At 36.4% G+C, this 25469-nt stretch overlaps 1 protein-coding gene across 1 annotated transcript in view; it reads left to right on the forward strand.

Moving 5' to 3' along the window:
- The window catches only part of LOC129747699 (ectopic P granules protein 5 homolog), a 176372-nt gene that overhangs the window by 21973 nt on the left and 128930 nt on the right, over positions 1-25469 (forward strand). The window contains exon 3 of the mRNA XM_055742021.1: positions 19941-19970. The gene's annotated coding sequence lies outside the window, so the exon portion shown is untranslated. The remainder of the gene's footprint in view (positions 1-19940; positions 19971-25469) is intronic.

A 25469-nucleotide genomic window follows, 5' to 3' on the forward strand; every position in this document is an offset into this window, starting at 1 on the left:
TAGTTTTTACTTCAAACAGCCACAAAAATTTCATGAAAATAATTTTAAGTAAAATAAAAACGTTGGGGTCCAGAAAAACATCTATTAAAAATATTTTGCTCTGATTTTTTGACTTCAGACGATTCTGTGCTGAGATACAGTGTCCACCGCAAATCCTGTTTTCTAAAAGGCATCCTCGAAAGTGCTCCGTCACCGGCTCATTTTTCAATATTTTTCTACGAAAAAATTACTAAATGTTCTTTTAACAATGCTTTGTATAATGCAAAAAATTTGAATACATTTGTTTGAACGATAGCTCTAGAAAAAAATCGTGAAAATGGAGTTTTTTTTATACCCGTTAGACCCTACCCCCCCCTTAAGAGATTTCATAATCTAAGGCAACGACCTAGCTTATTTGAAACTGCAAATCAATAAGTGTAACATCAACTCGAAGTGCTATTCCAAAAGATTGTAAGTTCATAGAGTTCAGGAGAGTTTGCGAGTCGCGCCAACCAAAGTTTTACTCAGGCGACTGTTCATGCGAATGCGAAGAAAAGTTTCAATCTCTGGAGCTTCTGAAAGCTGGAAGATGTTACAATGATGTATACCCAAACGAAATTTATTCTGTATATCCCGAGCTGTAGCTGTAGCTCCCGAGCTTTTCGGTATATAGGACATTACGTCAAGATGTGTTTGATGGTGTTGGTTACGCCGCAAGCAGGGCAGATTGGAGGGAGCCATGGGTCAATCTTGTGTGTCCTAAGCGTATTCGCGTTAGAGCTCTGCGCTGAAGGAAGTAGTCCCGGTCGTTGCTTTCGTCGTTGATTAGGTGCAGTTTTTGACCTCCGTCTGCTTGTTTTCGGTGATGTTATTCCAGGTGTGTGCCCAAGAAAGGAACAAGTGGTTTTTGAGCCAGCGGAAGGCATTTCAGGCAAGGATGGGCATGTGTCCAGGAATCCAGCACAGTGTTATTTTCTTCGCAGCTGCAATGTTGGAAAGGGCAACAATCCATGGGTGTTTGGTGTTGGCTGCCTGAAAAACTCTAAGCACGATTGCAGAGTCGGAGAAGGTGACTGCGCCGGTAGATGGGCAAAGATCTCGGGCTGCTTCTAGGATGGCGAAAGCTTCGATAGTGCTGAATATGCCACATTCAACCGGACCATCAGTGGAATTGAAACCATCGGTGAAGAACGTGGGTATTTGCTGGTATTTTCGGTTGACGAGCTGATGTAGAGTAGAGCAACAGTAAAGCCTCTTCCGGCGTGTACCGCAGAAAGCAAGATGAGATCGACTTTTGGGACAGGAGTGTTGAACTTGCGAAGTCTAGGTTCAGAGTGGGATGATATTTCAGGGATAGATGCTTGATACTTTTGTAGGTAGTTTTCGGTGCGCTGGACTATTGGTACTCCGGGGTTTCGTTTGTAGGATAACCAACGAATCGTTTTGAAGGAAAGCTTCTTTGCGATGATTTACGATACTGCTTGATTGTATATTCTTCCTGCTACTAAGATGCATGAGTTATGACTTTTGGGAAGCAAAGGTAAAACCCATAGAAGGTGCCCAGTTGTCTATTTTTAGTTGCTTTCTGGATAACACTGAGTAAGAAAACACTGATATCAGGGTTATATCGTCGGAGTGGGCCAGAACGTTGAAGTCCTCTGAAACTACGTTAAAGAATGAATCCATCGAAAACAAGGTTGGGGCCAAGTCAGAGCCTTGTGGCACATCGTTTGCTATGGTGTTCAGTCAGGAAGCTGCGTATGAAATATCGCATTTTTTCCCATAACATCCCATTGTTTCAGTTTGAACGAAATTTGATAACGGGAAACCCGGTCAAAGGCCTTAAAGAGTCCGAACATAAGCACTCCACGTGTTGGCTGTTATCGACGGTGTCGGCAACGAGACTTTCAAATGCTGTAAGATGGTTGTCGGTGGAGCAACCAGGGCGAAAGCCAAAGTGTCTTGTATCGAGAAGGTTTTGAGAAAAGAGATTAGACGGCGTTTAACCAGGGGTTCAAGAATCTTCCCAGGAAGGCGTCCAAGAAGGCGAGAAGCTGTTTATGAGGTGAAAGTCCTGATGGGGGTTGGGAATTGGTATTCCTCTGCGTAGGGACTTCAGATCTCAGCAGACATCCCAGATATCGTTTAGTAGTTTTAGGATCAAAATCTTGCGATCAGTGAAAGGTGTTTCAAAGGGGGATAAACCCTTTTTTGACTAGCGGAACGTCATTTGACCTAACTAAGGGCGATGTCGAGTTATTGTAAGGTGAAGTCGGAGTTATAACCGAAGTTTGAGTCAGTACCAATAGCGTTTTCTTTGTTGGGGCTTGGGTCCGTAGGCGAGAAATGTGTGCAGAGGGATTCACTAAGCAATACAGCATTGTTGGCCCAGCAACAGATGGAAACGGCTGATGCGATTGGAGCCACTCAGGCGTTTTATATTATCCCAAACTTTGGCGGATGGAGTTTCAGGTTTGCTTTCCTCCACAAAATCCGTTCAACTATTTTTTTGCAGTTCTCTCTCCAAGGGTGAAAAGTTTTTGGGGGTAATCATTATGGAGGCGACGTAGTGCTCTGAGTTTTTTACAGCGAAGTTTGATAAGAGTCACGAACCTCTGGGCCCCACTATGGAATACTCTTTTATCAGAGACCTCAGTGGTCCGCGGAACTGGCGCACACGTACAGTCACAAAGAAGTCGAACCATCCATAAATAATTGCATCTAAGAACCTAGTGCCTTCTCTATCAGGTACTACTTCTACTCCTTCAACACAGTTAATTGGTGCGGAATGAAGAATTTGGTATGTGGTCACCTCACCTCACAACTTTGAAATGCGTTTTCTGGCCTTTAGAAGCTTTTTTCGGGGATTCTGAGCTTCATTTGGGATCACAACTTTAAAATGCGTTTTCTGGCCTTAAGAAGCGTTTTTCGGGGATTCTGAGCTTAATTTGGGATCACAACTTTAAAATGCGTTTTCTGGCCTTTAGAAGCGTTTTTCGGGGATTCTGAGCTTCATTTGGGATCACAACTTTAAAATGCCTTTTCTGACCTTTAGAAGCGTTTTTCGGGGATTTTGAGCTTAATTGGGGATCACAACTTTAAAATGCGTTTTCTGGCCTTTAGAGGCGTTTTTCGAGGATTCTGAGCTTAATTTGGGATCACAACTTTAAAATGCGTTTTCTGGCCTTTAGAGGCGTTTTTCGAGGGTTCTGAGCTTAATTTGGGATCACAACTTTAAAATGCGTTTTCTGGCCTTTAGAAGCGTTTTTCGAGGATTCTGATCTTAATTTGGGATCACAACATTAAAATGCGTTTTCTGGCCTTTAGAAGCGTTTTTCGAGGATTCTGAGCTTAATTTGGGATCACAACTTTAAAATGCGTTTTCTGGCCTTTAGAAGCGTTTTTCGGGGATTCTGAGCTTAATTTTGGATCACAACTTTAAAATGCGTTTTCTGGCCTTTAGAAGCGTTTTTCGAGGGTTCTGAGCTTAACTTGGGATCACAACTTTGAAATGCGTTTTCTGGCCTTTAGAAGCATTTTTCGGGGATTCTGAGCTTCATTGGGGATCACAACTAAAATTCGTTATCTGGCCTTTAGAAGCGTTTTTCGGGGATTCTGAGCTTAATTTGGGTCACAACTTTAAAATGCGTTTTCTAGCCTTTAGAAGCGTTTTTCGAGGATTCTGAGCTTAATTTGGGATCACAACTTTAAAATGCGTTTTCTGGCCTTTAGAAGCGTTTTTCGGGAATTCTGAGCTTAATTTGGGATCACAACTTTAAAATTCGTTTTCTGGCCTTTAGAAGCGTTTTTCGGGGATTCTGAGCTTAATTTTGGATCACAACTTTAAAATGCGTTTTCTGGCCTTTAGAAGCGTTTTTCGAGGATTCTGAGCTTAATTCGGGATCACAACTTTAAAATGCGTTTTCTGGCCTTTAGAAGCGTTTTTCGAGGATTCTGAGCTTAATTCGTGATCACAACTTTAAAATGCGTTTTCTGGCCTTTAGAAGCGTTTTTCGGGGATTCTGAGCTTAACTTGGGATCATAACTTTGAAATGCGTTTTCTGGCCTTTAGAAGCGTTTTTCGGGGATTCTGAGCTTAACTTGGGATCACAACTTTAAAATGCGTTTTCTGGCCTTTAGAAGCGTTTTTGAAGATTCTGAGCTTAATTTGGGATCACAACTTTAAAATCCGTTTTCTGGCCTTTAGAAGCGTTTTTCGGGGATTCTGAGTTTAACTTGGGAACACAACTTTGAAATGCGTTTTCTGGCCTTTTGGAGCGTTTTTTGAGGCTTCTGAGCTTCATTTGGGATCACAACTCAAAAAAGCGTTTTCTGCCCTTTAGAAGCGTTTTTCGGGGACTCTGAGCTTAATTTGGGATCACAACTTTAAAATGCGTTTGCACACCTTGAATAGTAGTCCGCGGTAATTAGGAGCGTAGTCCAAATGGATGTGGCAACGCTGGCTTCAGTACTGACTTCTGTCAAGCGCCATCTATAAAGCATACTTTGAACCACCCTTTTTTCAAATCAGGCTATTTTTGATTTCGTTTTATGTTTCCTGAAGCTCCTTCAAAATAACTCAAAAATTCTGAATTTGATCGAAGTTATAACAAATTTAGCCGATTGTCCTCTTTCGGCACAAAAACAACATATTTGACTTTTTATCGCTCCACCACCATTTTCACGTGATGGCACGATTCTAGAACCCCCTTTAACAGAGTATAAACTTTGTGGGATCTATTTCCAGAGAAAACGTTCGCATTTGGTGGCAGTCTTGTTTGTATTTTTAGCCAATCATCGTGTCAATCGTTATGAAAAACTGAGGAATTTGGCGTTTCCGCAGATTGTTAGCCTCGTTAGTACTAGACATTAAATTTTAAATTTTTTGCACCTTTGTTTATCTCCGGGTAATCTGTTTCCGGGTTTCTGGTTGGAACCGTGCTAGGTGACCGGTATTGAGTTCGTTTTGCTGCCCATTACGAAATTTTTCATAGCATCTCCCTACAAGTAGTCCAAATATTTTGCGCACGATTTGACCACCGTATTTTGTTTATTTTACTGGTGGCCAGATTTTCTACTTTGTAGAAATTGAGACTGGCCCATTTATAAGTCAGCTAGACGAACCAGTCAGAAAAATTTGACTTTTTAAATATATCCTCTATTCATATTTTAGGATTGAGTTTGAAAAAACCTCTTACATTCCTCTCACGTCATGGAATCAATCATTTCCACTTTTATTCAAATTTTAGGTCACTATTGGATCCTCTTAGACTTCTTAAACGATTTACCATGTGAATTTTAGTCGAATAGTTGATTTCCAGCTGTCTTTGGGTCTCCTACTGGAACTTTTCTGTATTTTTCTCGATTCTGCCCAATAAATTTTGTCAATGAACTTCAGTATTGGATGCTATCTACATTACTAGGTTGCTACACTGAAAATTTCATCCATTTCCATCCATGCATTCAAAAGTTATTCACAAAACAAAGTGTTGCATTTTTTCGAATACACTCTTTAGATATGTTATTATGTGTATAGCACCAAACCGAATAGCGACAGTTTTACTAGCGACGCTTTTTACTAGCGAGATTCCTGTCATTCGAAGATTTGTTATTCTTTTCGCAGTCCAGTAGGCGATTTCCATATAGTACACAAACATTGTTTACGTTATTTTCTGTTGATTTTCCTTAGGCCATCAATCGCATGCTTCAAGTTTCCTAGGAAACTCGCTATGCGTCGTTAGAATTCTCAACGTCGCGACGTATGCGACGTGTCGCTAGTAGGCAAAGCTGCTATGATTATTAGCGCTCATATTTTGGATTTTTTTTGCATGCATAATAAGCTGCTATCGATCTTCGAAGTTCAGCTGAACTTACAATTTTCTCCTAAAGTGGTTTTCTCCTAAAGTTCCTGGAGTCTGGACGATGAAGGTCAATAGAGACTTCAGTTGTGCTAGCGATTGCTATTATCGTTGCTGTTGTGCTTACTCTTATTAATACTCAAAGGCATTTCCATTTTTTTCCATTGACTAATCACTAAATGATTTAATTTAGTTCGAAAGTCGATGTTAAACTTTCATGAAAGCGCATTCTGACGCCTTTCAATGTCGACACATACCTGCATGTATGATTCTCCCAAGTAAAGCTTTAAGTAGAGACACTTTCAAACCAATTGACGGATTATTGCCATTATTGAAGACTATTACAGAGTGCTCTATCGAAAGTGTTCCTAGAGCAGGTAGTTACACCTACTTCCCTCGTCAAAATGATAACTTAATTTGCACAAAAACGACTAGCTGGCGGGCGGCATCTGCAATAAAAAAATAATAACAATTATGAATTACCAAAATTAGCGCTTCATTGTTATCGTCGCAAAATTTCTCCTTCGCAATTTTTAGTTGGCAATTTGTGCATAATGAGAAGCGATTTGGTCGAGTCTTTTTCTCCTCCCAGGGTTTGATTTGATTCCTATTATTTTGAGCACATCAAAATACAAAGAGAAAAAAAAACGAATACCAAGTGGGTACCAATTTAGAAGCGGTTTCACTCACTATCTCGTACCCTAATAAATGATATGGTGCACATTTTCAACCTCAGCAACAACAAAAACTGCACCCCCGTACGCAGCTTCTTGGCAGCGTTTTTTTTTCATATTGGTAGCAGATTGATCGCATTGGAAAATGGGTAGGAAATTTGATTATAACATATGAATGTATTTTTATGGATTTATGAATTCAAAAATTATAAGTCAAATAACTGAGTGCCTTCGCAGGATTATAACTCGATGCGCTTGCTGCGATAAAATATGTTTTCGAATAAGCAATAGGTGTCACTTTAATTAACCCAAAAACTTTTGACCTATTTTTTTTTCTGAAAGATGTTTATTATTATGTTAATTGAGGATTATTGTTGAGATTTTACAAGTAAACAAATCCAAACTCAATACCCTTGATTATTGAGAACAAAGAGCCTCGACTCTCGACTATGTAGGGAAACCTATGGAGAGCATCTTCCCATTTCTCATAGAGATCAATTCGATTCGATTTCCTCCATTATTGGTGGCAAACAACAACAACTTAACACAAATCGTTTTATGAGCCCATTAATTCCGTACCAAAACGATCATCAGCCGGCCGATTCGTGGGGTCGGCTTTGGGATGTAATAAAGCCATTGAAAACGGAAATTCCTCCCGGGGCCGCGGAATCGACTTCCAGCTCCAGTTCGGATTTTTCTCCCAAACTACCTACTAAACTAAGGGAATCACCATCGACTAAAGGTCTCCTCAGCATCAGCTTGTTACCATTCGTTAGGAGAAGGCAGAGCTATAAACATGATTGGTGAAATTGGGCTGCACCTGATTTTTCACGTACCAACTACCCTACTTAGGCTCATGGGGGGTAAACCACCAACCTCGAGTATGGATGAACTACATCCCAGATGGTACACAAACCCCGAGATAGACGAAGAAGGTCTGCCCAAGGAAATCGAAATTGCGAAACACCACCACCCCAAGAGGGAGAAAGACGAATGAAAGGAGGAAGGCAGGGTGCCCAACAACTTTGGAAACAATCAAGAATCGAGGGCGCGCTATACGAATGGATGCACCGCCCTGCTTAGCTTATGGTGTGGTTGCTGGAGCTATTTTGGGGCCCTTTTTATACAAGAGCTTTATCTGTGCTCCCCCTTCAGAGACCCCCACAGCCAGACACAGGAGAACTCAAGGGGTCTGAGCTGTGTGAGAGCAAAAAATCTATAACACAAAAAAGCAAAACTGTAAGCGGAAAAAAGTGAAACAAGTGATTCGTGATGGGTGATTCTTCTTTTCGCCCGGCTGGAAGGCAGAAAGACGTAAGAAAAAACAACCTAGAGATCGAGGAAAGGAACATCGAAAGCAACAACAGCAGCAGCAGCAAAAAAATGGAATGTAAAACTCGGTGGCTCAGCTGAGAGTAAGTCTTCCGTCCGCAGCCACAAATCACACCACGCTTAGTAATGGGCCGAGTTGATTGGGTTTTAGGCAGCCAGCTCCTGATGAATCTCGGAATCGGCTATGCTCTTCTCCGTAGACGATGATGGTCTGGAACTTTTTTACGTCACCACTCCATTCAGGCGCTTATATCAGACCAAGTGATTGTTATTATTATAATTGAAACTGGTTTAATATTTCGAACACAGACGTATTGTTGTCTTAAAAACGGACCGCTTAATGAGCCCTGTAGGCTTTCGTGGGGATTTAGGGGAAAAATTTAACATTTTTTATGGAAACATAAGTAAGTTGGTACAGGATTTTTATTTAATTTGCAGCTTCGAACGACTACGTAGGACTCAATCTATATGGCCCAGAATTTCGTCTAACGATGGAAAAAAAACAAAAGAAAAACCCTAAGGGACACACAAAACCAAAGAAAACCTAAAATATAAAACGACGAGGATATGATAAAAAACAGTATAAAACAGTACAGACCACATAGACAAAAGAATACAAAAGGTAAAAAAGACATCTCGAATTAAACCACAAAAAAGGTAAACAGACAAAAAGAAAAATAAGAGAAAACATTTTAAAAATCAAAAGACAAAAACATTAAAAAACTGGCAAAAAAGACATAAAAACAAAAAAAAATTTAAAAAACAAAAAAAAAATTAAAAAAACAAAAAAAAATTAAAAAAACAAAAAAAAATTAAAAAAACAAAAAAAAAATTAAAAAAACAAAAAAAAAATTAAAAAAACAAAAAAAAATTAAAAAAACAAAAAATCAACTAAAAAGACTAATTTTCTTGGCCTTATAAAAAGGCCTGTGCTAAAAGGTTTTCTTGAGTAAATAAATAAACAATTCCAATTACTTTAAAAAAGTCTAATAAGCCTAAAAAAAACAAAAAAGACTAAAAAAACGAAAAAAACCCGAAAAATACTAAAAGACGAAAAGACAAAAACGAAAAAATAAGACAAAAAAGAAAAAAATAAAAAAAAATTAAAAAATTTAAAAAATTACAAAAAAGACAAAAAAGACTAGAAAGACAAAAAAGACCAAAAAGACAAAAATAAACAAAAAAGACAAAAATAAACAAAAATAAACAAAAAAGACAAAAGAGACAAAAAAGACAAAAAAGACAAAAAACACAAAAAAGACAAAAAAGACAAAAAAAAACAAAAAAGACAAAAAAGACAAAAAAGACAAAAAAGACAAAAAAGACAAAAAGACAAAAAAGACAAAAAAGACAAAAAAGACAAAAAAGACAAAAAAGACAAAAAAGACAAAAAAGACAAAAAAGACAAAAAAGACAAAAAAGACAAAAAAGACAAAAAAGACAAAAAAGACAAAAAAGACAAAAAAGACAAAAAAGACAAAAAAGACAAAAAAGACAAAAAAGACAAAAAAGACAAAAAAGACAAAAAAGACAAAAAAGACAAAAAAGACAAAAAAGACAAAAAAGACAAAAAAGACAAAAAAGACAAAAAAGACAAAAAAGACAAAAAAGACAAAAAAGACAAAAAAGACAAAAAAGACAAAAAAGACAAAAAAGACAAAAAAGACAAAAAAGACAAAAAAGACAAAAAAGACAAAAAAGACAAAAAAGACAAAAAAGACAAAAAAGACAAAAAAGACAAAAAAGACAAAAAAGACAAAAAAGACAAAAAAGACAAAAAAAGACAAAAAAAGACAAAAAAGACAAAAAAGACAAAAAAGACAAAAAAGACAAAAAAGACAAAAAAGACAAAAAAGACAAAAAAGACAAAAAAGACAAAAAAGACAAAAAAGACAAAAAAGACAAAAAAGACAAAAAAGACAAAAAAGACAAAAAAGACAAAAAAGACAAAAAAGACAAAAAAGACAAAAAAGACAAAAAAGACAAAAAAGACAAAAAATACAAAAAAGACAAAAAAGACATAAAAGACATAAACGACATAAAAGACATAAAAGACAAAAAAGACAAAAAAGACAAAAAAGACAAAAAAGACAAAAAAGACAAAAAAGACAAAAAAGACAAAAAAGACAAAAAAGACAAAAAAGACAAAAAAAGACAAAAAAAGACAAAAAAGACAAAAAAGACAAAAAAGACAAAAAAGACAAAAAAGACAAAAAAGACAAAAAAGACAAAAAAGACAAAAAAGACAAAAAAGATAAAAAAGACAAAAAAGACAAAAAAGACAAAAAAGACAAAAAAGACAAAAAAGACAAAAAAGACAAAAAAGACAAAAAAGACAAAAAAGACAAAAAAGACAAAAAAGACAGAAAAGACAGAAAAGACAGAAAAGACAAAAAAGACAAAAAAAAACAAAAAAGACAAAAAAAACGAAAAAGTCCAAAAAGTCCAAAAAGTCCAAAAAGACAAAATGAAACAAACAATAAAACAAAAAATGACAGAAAAACCAAAAAAGACGAAATTGACCTTTTTTTAAAGACAAAAAAACAAAAGAACGAACAATAAAGACAAAATAGATAAAAAGATAACATACACGAAATTGAAAAAAAACAAGGCAAAATCCCAAGAAAAGGCAAAAAAAAATAAGAACAGACAAAATAATCAAAAACAGACAAAGACGACCAAAATGACAAAATTACTATACTAACCCAAATGAACAAAATTACTTAAATAACCAAAATGACTTAAGGGGTCAAAATGACCAAAATGAGAAAAATGGCCGTAATTAAACTCTAATAACTAGAATAACCAAAATGACTTAAATGACCAAAGTGACCGAAATGTCTAAAATAATTAAAACGTCAAAAATGACATAAAAAACTGAAATGACCAAAAGGGCGAAAATGAACAAAATAGCCAAAAGATCTAAAATAACTAAAATGACCAAAATAAACAAAATGACAAAAACGACCAAAATGACCAAAGCAACAAAAATGCCCAAATTACTTAAAATAACCAAATGACCAAAATAACTAAAATGTACAAAATGACGAGATTAATCAAAATGATAAAATTGTTAAAAATGTCCGAAATTGCCAAAATGACTTAAATGACCAAAATGACTTAAATGACCAAAATGACTTAAATGACCAAAATGACCAAAATGTTTTAATTTACCAAAATGACCAAATTATCCAAAATTACCAAATAACCAGAATAACCTAATGAACGAAATGACCATAATGTCAAAAATGTTCAAAATGACTAAAATGAACAAAATAATCAAAATGACAAAAATTATCACAATAACCAAATTCACCAAAATAACTAAAATTACTTAACTTACCAGACTATTTAAAATGACATGAATGATCAAAATGACTTAAATGTCTGAGATTACCAAAATGACTAAAAGGTCTAATATGACAAAATTTACCAATGACCCGATGTATCGAATAAATCAAAATTATCAGAATGACCAGAATAATCAAAATGACATAAATGATCAAAATGGTCAAACGGTCTAAAATGACCAAAATGATCAGAATAACCAAAATAACCAGATTTACCAAAATAACCTAAATGACTAAGATGACCAGAATAACCAAAATGTCCAAAAAGTAAATGACCAAAATGACCAGAAAAACCAAAATGACTAAAATGGCCAAAATGACTTAAATGACTAAAATGGCCAGAATAACCAAAATGACCAGAATGACCAAAAGGTCTAAAATGACCAAAATGAACAAAATTACCAAAAAGACTAAAATGGCCAAATTGAACAAATTGAACAAAATGACCAAAATGACATAAATAACCAAAATGATCAGAATAACCTAAATTACCAAATGGTCTAAAATGAAAGACTAAAATGACCAGAATGACCAAAAGGCCTAAAATGGCCAAAATGACAAAAATGATCAAAGTGACCAAAATGACCAGAATGACTAAAATTACCAGAATGATACAAAAGTCTTAAATGACTAAAAGGTCCTTAATGACAAAATGACAAAAATGACCAAAATGCGCAAAAGGTCGAAAAGGCAAAAGTTTTAAAAAAGGAGATTTAAGGAAAAAAAATATCGAAACTTTGAGACAGGCCTTTTTCAAGTCCGTTAATGCTTGAATGCATGAGTCAGTTTCCTTGGCCACTCTACAAAATGTTTTTGAGCTTCGATAGTGAATTTTCCATAAACATGATATAATATATAAAATAGATTTCCGTTTAGATAAAATGTAGAATAATGAATAGCTAGTTCCAGCAATACTACCACAACATTCAACTTAAATACCGTGAGCTGAAAGAACATGCTGATTTTTCTGCACCGAAACGATTGCAGATCACGCATCGCCATGCCAGTCCGCAATTCAGTCAGCCAGCATCACCCGAAAGGAATGCAGAGAGAAAGAAAGTTCCGTATTGAAGCGCAGATTTTTTAGTTTTATTTCTATAGACACCCTGATGGGTTTGCTGGGTGCAAAATGCTCCAGCAGCTAGCTACCCCGAGAGGAAAAATTCCTCCATCGACAGACCCGTAGGAGGTATCGAATAAAAACAACAAATCCGCAAGTTTTAAGATAATTCTCCACAACACCAAACCTCGTAAAGTAGCGACCGGAATGAATGTTAATTAAATCGAAAATTCAAATGGGCACCACTACTGACTGGTAGGATACTACATATTTGCATTTGCCCTCCCAGGCTGTTGGGTAGATGAGACATCTAGCCGTCGGTATCAAGGGAAAAATACACTGGGTTTTTTTAAAGGGTTCAAATTTATTAGATATGAGGAAACTAATTGGAGTTTAATTGTTGTTTTTTTTGTGGATAACATAGTATTTTAACCAATTTTAGTTGTTTTTCAGCCCAAGCATGCTTGGATCAACGTTTTTCTAGTATAATCAGTAAACCAAAGAAAATTTAGTGCTGCCGTCTAACAAAAATTAGAAACAACTCCGAAAAGCGGTGACCAAGCACTGCGAAATCAACCAGCCTAGCGTTGCTGGTTGATCGATAAAAAGCAAAACTCGAGGAAAAAACGCAAACTTTTGGCAAATGACGATGATGCAAGGCACGTTCCGGGGAAAAGCTTACAGATAGCCCAGAATAGCAAAAAAGTTATCCGCGAACCCAAGTGTCCACTTTAGGCACGCGCATAAACCCCGAGCGACTAACGAATTGGTGATTATGATGATGGCCGGTCACTAAAGCCCCAACTGAAGCAAGCAAACAAGCCGGAAGTTGAAACTGGAATTTTGTATTTCGTGAATCTACCGGCCCCTTCTTGGTAGTAAAAGTTTCGAGTCGTTGTCATTGTGGTGGCTTAAGTGAATCTGAGTTCCAGCTTTGCAGTACCAAATCGTACGACTCACTGTGACTAGTCGTGCGTTTGGGACCTCCTCTTGAAGATATACATACGAATGGATTGGATATCTCTCGCGCGCTTTTCTGCATATGTACTTTGGAGATTCGTATCGGACCCCAGAAAAAAAGGCGGATACGTTTTGACGAAACGCATTCATTATTCACAAAGCGATCTCTGCCTGGGCTTAATGGCTTCTGTGTCTGTCTATCTGTGGTGTAAGAGCCAAAACGATGCTGACTGACTGATTATGTTTGCGGAATTTTAGCCACGACGATGCATGGTTAGTTTTTCTGCTGATAGAGAGGCATAAATCACCAGGAGGCGGCCTCTGGGGACCATTAGAAATACGTTTCTAGTGGATGGGCAAGTGGAACTACCTACTCCTGCTAAGACGGATTGTTGATTGATTTGAAGAGATTCGTGCCTTTCGAAACTCTTCCGTAAGTACCAATTACTTTACTTTATTTTGAAAACTATTTTAACGAGCTTTAAAAATTTCGTGTACAAAATGTGTACAAATCTTAATGGATAATTTCAAAATTTTTATAATTTTTTGTCAATGACAAAACGGAAAAGATAGCAGCTCAACGTTCAGTTCAATAAATTACAAAGTCAACATTCCATTGCAATTGGACTGCAATTGAACAAACATCCCAGTCGCAACACATAAACGAGAAAGTTGCATTCCAATTGGAAATAATAATAGCACCAGAGAGCTTCCATGCCCTTGGGCAGACCGCAACAAATCCTCGCGACATGCTTGAAGAACGATGATGACAGATCGCTCGACAGCGAGTGACATTTGTGTCATTACGATAAAGCAAAAAGTAAGAAAAAAATCCCATTTCTTTCCTAATGTTGCATTGGATTGACAATATGTACATTCTCATATCTACTGAGGAAACGGAAAGCCCGAAAGCGGTGAAAACGTGAATCCATTGAGACGAGACCGACTGTTTTCAAAGTCGAAATGTTTACTTTTGTTCAAATGTGTAAACTATTCGGCTTTCCAGCCTTCAAGCTGGACAACCAACGAGGAATAATTCGCCGAAGTCACATGTTTTCTGTTGACCTTTCTCACTCGCCCTAACATATCGTTCAAGATGAAGAAATGCATTCCTCGGAACTGTGCAGCAGTTTTCAGTTTTCTGTTGAAAAGGATGTAATTTACGGTTTTAATGACAGTTGGTGGCAGCCGGAGCTCCCTCTGCGAACTTGGGAGTATGAGGAACTATCTCAAGACTGAAAAAGAGAGAGAATAATGACAATAAAAGAAACAAGTATGAAAAGCCATCTGAATGACGTTTGAAGTTTCGGTTTGTTGGAGGCAGGTTTGTATGCATGTACTTTTGGGGCGGAGGGTTCACTCTCCCGATAATGGGAAGAGAAAGTGCGCTGGGGTTCAACCAGAAACAATATGTATAATATTGTGTATGAACCAATTTCAATTGTATCGTTTAGGTTATGATCATGAAGTTTTTTTGACGTAGAATTGAAATTTCTGAACAAATTTAAACTGTTAAAGACATCTTTATTTAAAACCATCCTTCGATTTAACTCAGCCTTACCAAGCCAATAAATAGAGCTAATTAAATAAAATCCGCCAAAACTCACTTCAAGATTCCAGATCTTTCAAATAAGAAAAGTCATTGCTTGTCTGTTTATTTTACATGATATATGAGATGAATTTCAAACACAACAAACCAAAAACAACAAAAATAACTTAAAATCTTTTTTTTTCTTTTATAAAGGCCTAATGAGATTAAAGAGATTAAAAATATTTAAAAAAAAGGACTAAGAAATCAAAAATGACTGAAAAGACTAGATAAAAAAAGACTAAAAAACAAAGAGACCGAAAAAACGAAAAGACTGAACAAAATAAAAAGACTACAAAAATAAAAATGATTGAAAAATAAAAAAAAATAAAAGACTAACAAAAATATAAAGACTATAAAAATGCTACAAAAAGAAAAAAAAAAGACTAAAAAACTAATATCAATAAAATTATTAAAAACAAGTCTACATGGACTATGGAAAGTCTAAAAAAAAATCAAACAAAAAAAAAGACTAAAAAGACTAATAAATAGAACCAAAACGACAAAAACATAAAAAGAGGCAAAAAGACCATGTCACTTTGGTCACTTTGGACCATGTTACAATTAAAATATAATAAAAATGACAAAAATGACCAAAATGACAAACCCAAGTAGAATGACACGAAGGACAAAATGACAAAAATTTTTAAAAAAAAATAACAAAAATAACACAAATGACAAAATGACCCACGTGACAAAAATTATCGAAATGACAAAATTGGCATAAATTTCAAAAATGACAAAAATTACAAAAATAAACGAGAATGACAAAAATAACAAAATTGGCAAAAATGACACAAATAACAAAAATTAAAAAATGACACAAATGACTCAAATGGCAAAAATGACAAAAATTACTCATATGGCAAAAATGACAAACATGACTACAATGACCAAAATGACCAAAATAACGAAAATGACAAAAATGATAAAAATTAAAAAAAAAAAAGTCGAAAACGACAAAAATGTCAAAAATAACGAAAATAACAAAAATGACACAAATGACAAAAATAACAAATCGCAAAAATTACAAAAATTACAAATATTACAGAAATGCAGAAATTACAAAATTAAAAAAAATAAAACGACACAAATGATTCAAGTGGCAAAAACGACAAAAATGGCAAATATAATACAAATGACTCAAATGACAAAAATAAAAAAAAAAAACAAAAAATGACAAATTTGGTATTTAAATATATCAAAAATTTGAAAATGTAAAAAATATCGAATATAACGAAAATAGCAAAAATAAAAATGACAAACACGACAAAACTACAAAAATGACATATATGACAAAAATACCAAAAATAAAAAAAAAAAAGTACAAAAATAGAAGGAACAAACATGACAAAAATGAATAAAATGTCAAAAACGACAAAAATGAACAAAGTGACAAAAGCGAAAATGACAAATTTGACTATAGTGAGAAAAATGACAAAAATAACGAAAATGACAAAAATGATAAAAATGACAAAAATGTTGATAATAACAATAATGTCAAAAATAACGAAAACGACAAAAATGACAAGATCGACTATAGTGACAAAAATGACAAAAATAACGAAAAAGACAAAAATGATAAAAATTGAAAAAAAAGTCGAAAATGGCAAAATGCCAAAATAACAAAACTGTCAACAAAACAAAAATTACATATATGACAAAAATAACAAAAATGACAAAAATTAAGAAAAAGACAAAAATGAAAAAATGACACAAATGATTCAAGTGGCAAACTCGACAAAAATGACAACTATGACACAAATGACTCAAATGACAAAAATAAAAAGTAAATCAAAAGGGACAAAGTTTGTTATTTAAATATAACGAAAATGTCAAAATTAATGAAAATAACGAAAATGACACAAATGACAAAAATGACAAAAATTACAAAAATGACAAAAATGACACAAATTATTCAAATGACTCAAATGACAACAATGACAAAAATGGCAACAATGACAAAAATGACACAAATGACAAAAATTACAAATATGACAAAAATATAAAAAAAAGACGAAAATAATAAGAATGACAAATATGAAAAAAATTGGCAAAGTGACAAAAATGAAAAAAAGCGAAAATGACAAAATTGAGAAAAGTAATAAAAATGACAAAAATGCAACACAAAATTAACAAAAACAGCAAATACATCAAAAATGATTAAAATGATAAAAATGACGGAAATGTCGAATATGACAAAAATGTCAAAAAAAACAAAAATGACAAAAATAACAAAAAAATACAATAATGACAAATAATTACAAAAAATGACTTAATGACAAAAATTTCAAAAAATGACAAAAATAAAAAGAATAACCAACATGACAAAAATGACATAAATGGCAAAAATAGCAAAAGTGACATTGATGACAATTTAAAAAAAAGACAAAATGACGAAAAGACGAAAAAGGCAACTGACAAACTGACAAAAATGTCAAAAAAGACAAAAATTAAGAAAATGCCAAAAGTGATAAAAATGGCACAAATGAAGTTATGACAAAAATGAAAACAATTAAAAAAATGACAACAATGATAAAAATGAAAAAAATAACAAAAATGACAAAAATGTCAAAAACTTTCCTGACAAATCGCATTATTTTTTATTATCCCCCTCCTTGCGATTTTCCAACTCTGAGTGACAAAAGAAGGATTTGAATTTTTTTCCGGCCTAATTGGAGCGCAAACTTGTTTAATTAGATTGGAATAATTTTTAAGTTATATGAAAAAAAAAATTAAAAATGTTTGTTTTGGTAACTCAAACCAGGAGTTCCGTAAAAATTGATACTAAAAAATCCCATAAATATGCAGAATAATGGTGAATAAACTGCAGAGGAAAAGCAAAGAAAGAAATATTGATAAAAATATTTAAAAAAAATGGAAATATATAAATTTTGGTATCGAATTTCAGATCCAAATTCCTCTCATAATCAATCGTCCATCGAGTGATTAACGATTGAAAACAAATCAAATTTTGTTATGCAACAAGGAGAAATTCCCTTTTTTCCATCTACGATATGTTTCCATTTCCCCAGAAACCAGCGCTGCATGATGAGAGAACCTTTTACTAAAAGCAATAACAACAACAAAACATTCGATTTCACTTTCATTTGAAGATCTTTCTTCAGCCTCCTCGTTCGTTCCTATGCTTAGTATCTAAATACCTGTATGTCTCCCAAGTGTAGTGCAGTACATAAAAAAGGTCTAGGAAAGGTACGAAAAACGAAGTGCTGGCTTTTAGCCTCCGGTTTTCATTTCGTCGGAGGCATTGCCGATTGTTTTTTTTCTTGCTTCGATCTTATGCTGTAATAGCTCGACGGTCATCTTTCGTCGAATGGAGCAGCAGCAGCCCCCATTTCGATACGAGAATTCGATCCCCGACCTGATCGCCGCCACATTGATGACTTGCAGTAACTTGGGCCTCACGGTTTGAAATTGGAGGAATGGAGGACTGACTGTATGTGATGTTGTGGCATATTTATGAGCTTATTCATGAGCTGCGACGACGACGACGTTGGACGAAAAGTTATGGGATGGAAATGCGAAATGATCGCAAAATGTAAATCGGTTTTCAATTTGCTGCAGGTTTGTCTGCCATTGGGTTATAAATGAGAGAAATTATCGCTCTGCCGAATAATTGATTGCGCAAATTCGTTTTACCATACCCGGAACCGCCATTTTTCGCTGCATCTGTCAATATGCGTCGCTCTGCGCCGCGAGCGCTATCTGTTGATGGGTTTCATAAACACATTACATATCGATCGGCGCAATTTGTTATGAGCAAAAAACTTTTTTCAACGAAAATCCATCAACGTTGCATCGATTTTCTGACAGGTGACAAGTGACCGAACCTGATTGCAAAATATCATTTCATGAGTTTTTTTTTATTTAGGTTTTGTACCTCAGCAACTTTTTACAAAGGACAAAACGTAAGCACGCAATCTTGCTTGTTGCTAATCGTTTATGCAATTTTATCAATTGACAATTGTCACGGCTCAGATTTGGGGAAATTGATTTTCAATCCCGAGTAATCGAAGCCTACTTTGAGCGATTTTTGAGTCTTTATGCCATCGCACTTGGGTTTGAAGCTTTGGCTCTTCAAGCCAGTCCAGTCCCCAGGAAGATAAGCAGAAAACAAAGATTGGCAGAAGTTGGTTACGAAACCGCAACTCTGCGTCTGTCTATATGGTGAGCTGAGCAGCAGTTGTTGCCTGTTTATCGAAGCAAGCTGCGACGAGACGACGAACGAACGAACGGTTCCATTTCGTTCGGTTATCAATTCATTCATTCCAGTCAATCAGAGCCGGGTCTACGCCACGCGCTCAATGTTTACTACGGCGATGTTGTTGTTTTTGTTTACGTTATGTTCAAACGAAAATCCAGTTTCCGTGAAAACCGCAACAATATGGCGTCGTCGTCCGCCATTAGAGACCCCCCTGCTTGCAAACTCACTTGAAGATGCAGCCTTTTAAAGTCTCTTTATCTATGCTTTCTCAACGCACATCATAAGTCTAGTGCTGTGACGAATCGATAGGCCTTTGCAAAATTAAGAGCCGCTTAGAGGTGCATTAAAAGCATAAGTACTCAACAGAGAAGGCACCTCGGCTATCTAAACACACAAAAACCATAAACCACCGTTAAGCAGGCGGTGAACAGTTTTCGGATTGTGGAATTATTGGAAACCATCAATGATGATCGAAGCAATCCGATGGTATGCAGCAATGATAGTTTCAATTTTTGGCAGGGATTGCCAATAATCACCCGTTCGACGAAAAAGGGGTGTGTGCCGAGATTTGCACCTGAGTACTTTTACATGTACCTACAACAATTTTGTACAACCTATCGCCCGCCCATCTTTCGTTTCGAAGAAATAAACAACCACGTGCCCGTCCTTCGCCCTCTAATGGGCAATTTGCAAACCAATAATTTGACGATAAACACGGCAATTAGGCTTCGCCTAATATCGAGGCTAAGACCCGTACGAAACCAGTATAGCGTTGTATAGTAAAATGCAAAATTTTGTTCAACAAAGTTTTGGAAAATTATGAAGTAGAGTATCGAAATCGATTTTCCATCTCAGAACCAAACTTTATTTTTTGTAAGTTTAAATTTGTTTTTTTTTTCTATTTTTCTTTTCAGGTTTTTAATGGAATCGGAAAAACTTTTCCGGTAAGTTCAACAACTTTATTTTCTATTGTTATAGGTTCAAAGCCAAGAACTTCTCTTGAACCAAGTTTTTTTTTTCATTTTAATGGTGGACCTGATTTTGTTCTCAGGATTTTGTTGTTCTGAATTTGTTGTTGAACTAAATTAAATATTCGATTCCGTGTTTTAGCACTTGCTACTCGAAATTCAGCGTCTCGGCGTTGCTGACTTTAGATTGCTAGATCAATTTTTCCGGCAGCTGCCGTGTGATTATTCCGATATTGAAGAATCGCCTTATTGAAGAAAATTCTGTAGGGGAACAGTACTGAATTATACAAACGAGCAGGGTTGGTCGGCTTCTCCCAAACAACTAAGAGCCGAGAGAAAACAGCACTTTTTTCTGTTTGGCTTCCGATCCGAACTTCCGAGCATTGTTGTCAGATCTACAGATTTCTCCATAGATCTACGAATTTAGAGCATTTCTACGGAGCTACGGATCGATGCTCAAAATCAGACTTTCAGCATTTCCTACGGATTATCGAAAAAATTAACGGGATTCTGTGGATAAACGAAAATTCTACCTGAAGACTAAAAAAAAAGGTCATCAAGTTTCATTCTGTCAAAATCAGTGCATTTTGCGATTTTCGTAGAACCTACGGACTTGAGCGGTTTTCTATCTGGCAACGCTGCTTCCAAGTGCAATCCTCTTTCGCTGATCAATGACCAGCGTTGTCAGATCTACGGATATCTCCGTAGATCCACGGATTTGAAGCACTTCTACGAATATACGGATCGATGCTCGAATTCTACGGATTTTCAAAAAAAAATTATAGGTAAACTAACCGATAAACTAAAATTCAAAAAAAAAAGGTCAGCAAAAGTGTCATTTTGCCAAAAATTGTTAATTTTTCGTTATTTCCAAACCTATGAATTTAAGCGGTTTGCAACCTAGCAACGCTGCTGATCATGCTCCACTCGTATCCGAATTTACACTAGCTTTAACACGTTCGTCGCCATGAGATCCATATTCGTGTGACAGGGGTTTTTCTTGGGGGCCGCGTCACATAAAAAACGTGTGACGCTCTCTTACTCAAGCTAGCCGCTCAGTTTAGCCACACGTTCCAAATCATGGATTCTCCCTCTTTTCTTAATCGCTCCGAGAATTTATTTGGTCCCGACCAATGTTCGGAAAATCGCTCAAGAAAAGCAATCAGGATTGGTTTCTAGCTAGAATACTGATATCTTCGAGTGCTGTGATACACACGTGGTAAAGGTACCCATTGAATATAAAGGGTGATACTGTTAAAATTTGGTCAAGGAAAAAAGCGTGTAAATCGGTGAAATCGTTTATTTAAAACATCAAAATAAATTTCTTATTCAAGTTTAATTAGTAAAAAATCCAGAAAAAAATATTCAGTTAGGCTTCCGCTTTTCCAAATCCGAATTGCCGGGCCTTACGCTTAACCCCTGCCATCAGATTTTGTACAGCCACCTTGTCCATCTTCTTCGCCGCAGAAAGTCAGTTTGCCTTGGACTGTTGCTCGTCCTTAGCAGTTTTTTTGGTCTTCTTTAGGTTCCGCTTCACAATAGCCCAGTATTTCTCAATTGAGCGGAGCTCTGGCGTGTTGGGAGGGTTCTTGTCTTTGGGAACCACTTGCACGTTGTTGGCGGCGTACCACTCCATGGCCTTTTAACCGCAATGGCAAGATGCCAAATCCGGCCAAAAAAGTACGGAACAACCGTGTTTCTTCAGGAAAGGCAGCAGACGTTTATTCAAACACTCTTTCACGTAAATTTCTTGGTTGACAGTCCCGGAAGCTATGAAAATGCTGCTTTTCAAGCCACAGCTACAGATGGCTTGCCAAACCAGATATTTCTTCGCGAACTTTGGCAGTTTCATGTGCTTGAAAATATCTGCTACCTTTCCCCTTCCATTTGCCATATAAAACTCCTGTCCCGGAAGCTGCTTGTAGTCGGCTTTGACGTAGGTTTCGTCGTCCATTACCACGCAGTCAAACTTCGTAAGCATCGTATTCGTCGTATTTTGTTTATCATCGCAATTTGGAGTCACTACCTTCTTGTAAGTCGATAGTCCGGCTCGTTTTTTGGCTCGATGCACGGTTGTAGACGATACACCCAGCTTATTTGCGGCATCTCGGAGAGAGAGGTTAGGGTTTCGTTTGAAACTACCGGCAACTCTCTTTGTCGTCAAAGTGGCTTCCGGTTTTCGATTTTCCCCCGATTCAGACTTCCTGGCTGTCGACAAACGTTCCCCAAACATTTTATTTACATTTGTAACGGTTGATTTGGCAACTTTTAGCGATTTTGCCAGCTTTGCGTGCGAGTAGCTCGGATTTTCGCGATGCGTTGATATTGTTGATATTGATCAAATTTGACCGTATCACCCTTTAGGTCGAAAATAAAACTAACTTGATACAAAAAAGTATACCATGGCCCATCGGAAGCTGTTGCTATTTGTCACGTGGCTAATCGACGGTGATCGGCATACTTGGTGATACATTTTGAACGTCACTCCCTCAATCATTCCCGAACTTCTATTCTCGCATCATTCTGTCTTTTCTTTTAATGAAATGTTCAATCAATATGGTTTCTAATTCCTATTTCAAAAGGTGTACTAAATGTACCTAAAAAAATGTAAAAATCTGTTCTATTTTAGATAAATCTTTACTTGTGGCAACCACTGCTGTTTTGATTTCGTTTTTTTTTTTGCAAAAATAAATGTCGAAGGTAGCGTTCGGAGAGCTTTTCTCGTAAACGTATTAAAAAACTATGTTAGCCCTCAGATTTCTCCTCAACACAATGCGCAATAGGCGATAGGTGCGCTTGCAATCCCGATGTACAATTTCTCATGTGTTAAACAGAGAAAGCAATAGCCTTCACTCAAATTTCAATCCAATTAGCTGTCATTCTTATGGAAATTTTTGTAATAGTAAAAAGCAAGCTTTATTCTTTTTAGCAGGCCCAAGACTAATAAATTTTTTTCAGGAGAAGAAAATTCTTTTCATCAGCGGACTTGGACGCTCTGGCTTACTCTTATTTGATGACAATCTCACTCTTGTTTGCAGTGCAATTTATCTCTCCCCGCAGAGCTTGGGAGGAACAGACGAAAAAAAGATGCACTCTCTTTCACTGGACAAGCCGATCTATGGCGCGTTATCAAACGGTTATAAGGAAACATTGACGACGCTTCGGAAGCCTCAAGCTAATCGTTGCAGTAAAACTGTCGACCGGAAACTCCGTAGTAAGGTTTTGAAGACGATTAAGAGGAATTCCAATCTGTCAGATCGTGATTTGGTCAGATAATCTGCTGACCAAGTTCGACGGGTTTCTTCTGATGGACGATGAAACCAATGTCAAGGCTGACTTCGGGCAAATCCCAGGTTAAAAATTTTACTTGCCAACGGCTCGGGAGAATGTTCCAGCCAAATTTTAATTTGTTTTTGCGGACAAATTTGCACGAAAATTTATAAGCGCTGATGTGGTCTAGCGTATAGGCTGGCGCGAGTTTGGTAACCCAGGCGTACTGGGTTCGATACCCGGTATCGGCAAGAAAAACTTTTGGGTTCGAATCCCATAAGTTGCCGACAGGTAAGATGTGTTTCATTATATAAATAATTATATATTTCAGAGGGAATGCATCTGGGGTATATCTGAAGAGGCTATTGCAAGCGGAGTGGATTGCCAACCATTGTAGGTCTCTGAAGGTTGGATGCCTTCTCTCGACGAACCATCGGCCGTGGAAGCCTGAGAAGCAATTCGAAGGCTAAGCCACACAGACATAGGCTGGACCTTGCTACCGATGGGGGAACCATACATACATACATACATACACAAATTTTCACGAAAATTAATGATTTGGCAGGGCATTTGCAGGTAAGGCAGAAAAACGAAAATTTTCGCTACAGATAAGACAATGGCGTCGGAACTATACCAAAAAGAGTGTCTCCAAAAATGAATTTCGCCATTCATTTGATTTCACGACCAACCCGTGATGTATTGGCCAGTTTTGGCAAGCACACAGGGCTGTGTCACAGGGATGTCAATATTCCTGATTATTTAAGATTTGCCTATTTTTTTCAGGCCAACCAGATGAGCCTTCGTTTGTCCTGATTCTTTTTAATAAAACGGAAATTTCATCTTTTTAATAAAACGGAAAAAGTTTTCAGAAAATAATCGATAACTCTATGTTATGCTGCTGGAGCTACCAAAAATGTAATTCGGTATGATGGAGTAGAAAGCAGCTTCATAGACAAGAAAAATCTGGCAGAAAACGGTTCCGGTGGACAAAAATATGGACCGGAAAGTCATGCGTGCTTACGCAAGTAAGAAGATGGCCTCCATTTGGGATGTGACCAAAAATTGGGATCCATTCTCAGCACCGTCCATCGTGCCAAGGTAAGATTTTGTCTAAGACATATAAGCAACAGAAGAAGCCGAAGCGAAAGGGTTCACGAGACGGAGACATCAATTTTGGTAAAAAGCTAAGCATGATTATCCAGCACTGTTTTGGCCGGATTTGGCAGCAGTTCACTTGTCATAGGACACGATGGCTTGATACCAATCCAACAAAGGAAAGATTGTACCGAACGAGATGAATCAGCTCCAAAAAGTCCTCAAGCGAGACCAATTGAAACTTTTGGGTCCTTACTAAATCGTATTTGAGAAAAAATGAGAAGCCTGCAGATTCTATCGAAAACTTCGCAAAATACTGGAAAAAAATGGTCAGAATCAACTTAAATCAGTCTGTGCTGAAGCTAAGAAGCAGTCTTCGTTCGAAAATTAGATCAATATCAGATAGCCAGATTTCTGATTTTGCAAAAAAGTTGTTGGCAAAACCTGATCTATCAGTATGTCAAACTGTCAATCAGTTGATCATGTCTTTCAATCAAAGTGTCAGTTAAAAAGCCTGTCATTCCAACAGTCGATCAAATAAACCATCAGTCTATGAGTAAGACATTTAGTCTACTAGTGAAAGATGCGCAGTCTGTCAGATGGACAATGAATTTTTCAGCCTGACAATCAATCTGTCATTCAGACATTCATTCAATCAGTCAGACAGTCAGTCTGGTACAGTTTTAAATAGTTAGTTAAAAAGTAAGTCTATCAATCAGACAGTCAGACTGACTCAGTCGGTTTTATCAGTTAAACAGTGAATCAGTAACTGTTTGAGTCATAGAGTCAGTCAGACAATCTGTCAGTCAGACAGTCAGATTGTTAGACAGTTAGTCAGACAATCAGTCTGTCAGTCAGACTTGAGGTCATCATATTGTAACTCAAACTGTCACTCTGTCAGTCATTCATGAGATAATCATTCTGTCAGACCCACAGTAAGACAGTCAGTTTTTCAATAAGACAGTCAGTTTTATCAGTTAGAAATTCAGACTGTCAGCTATCAGTAAGTAAATCAGTAAGTCTTTCAGTTAAAAATTTTGTTTTTCAAACAGTTAGTCAGTCGGTTTTATCAGTTACAAGGTAAATCAGATAGTCAGTCCTGTCAGCCTA

Source organism: Uranotaenia lowii, chromosome 1 (genome assembly GCF_029784155.1).
Source record: "Uranotaenia lowii strain MFRU-FL chromosome 1, ASM2978415v1, whole genome shotgun sequence".
Taxonomy (NCBI): Eukaryota; Metazoa; Arthropoda; class Insecta; order Diptera; family Culicidae; genus Uranotaenia; species Uranotaenia lowii.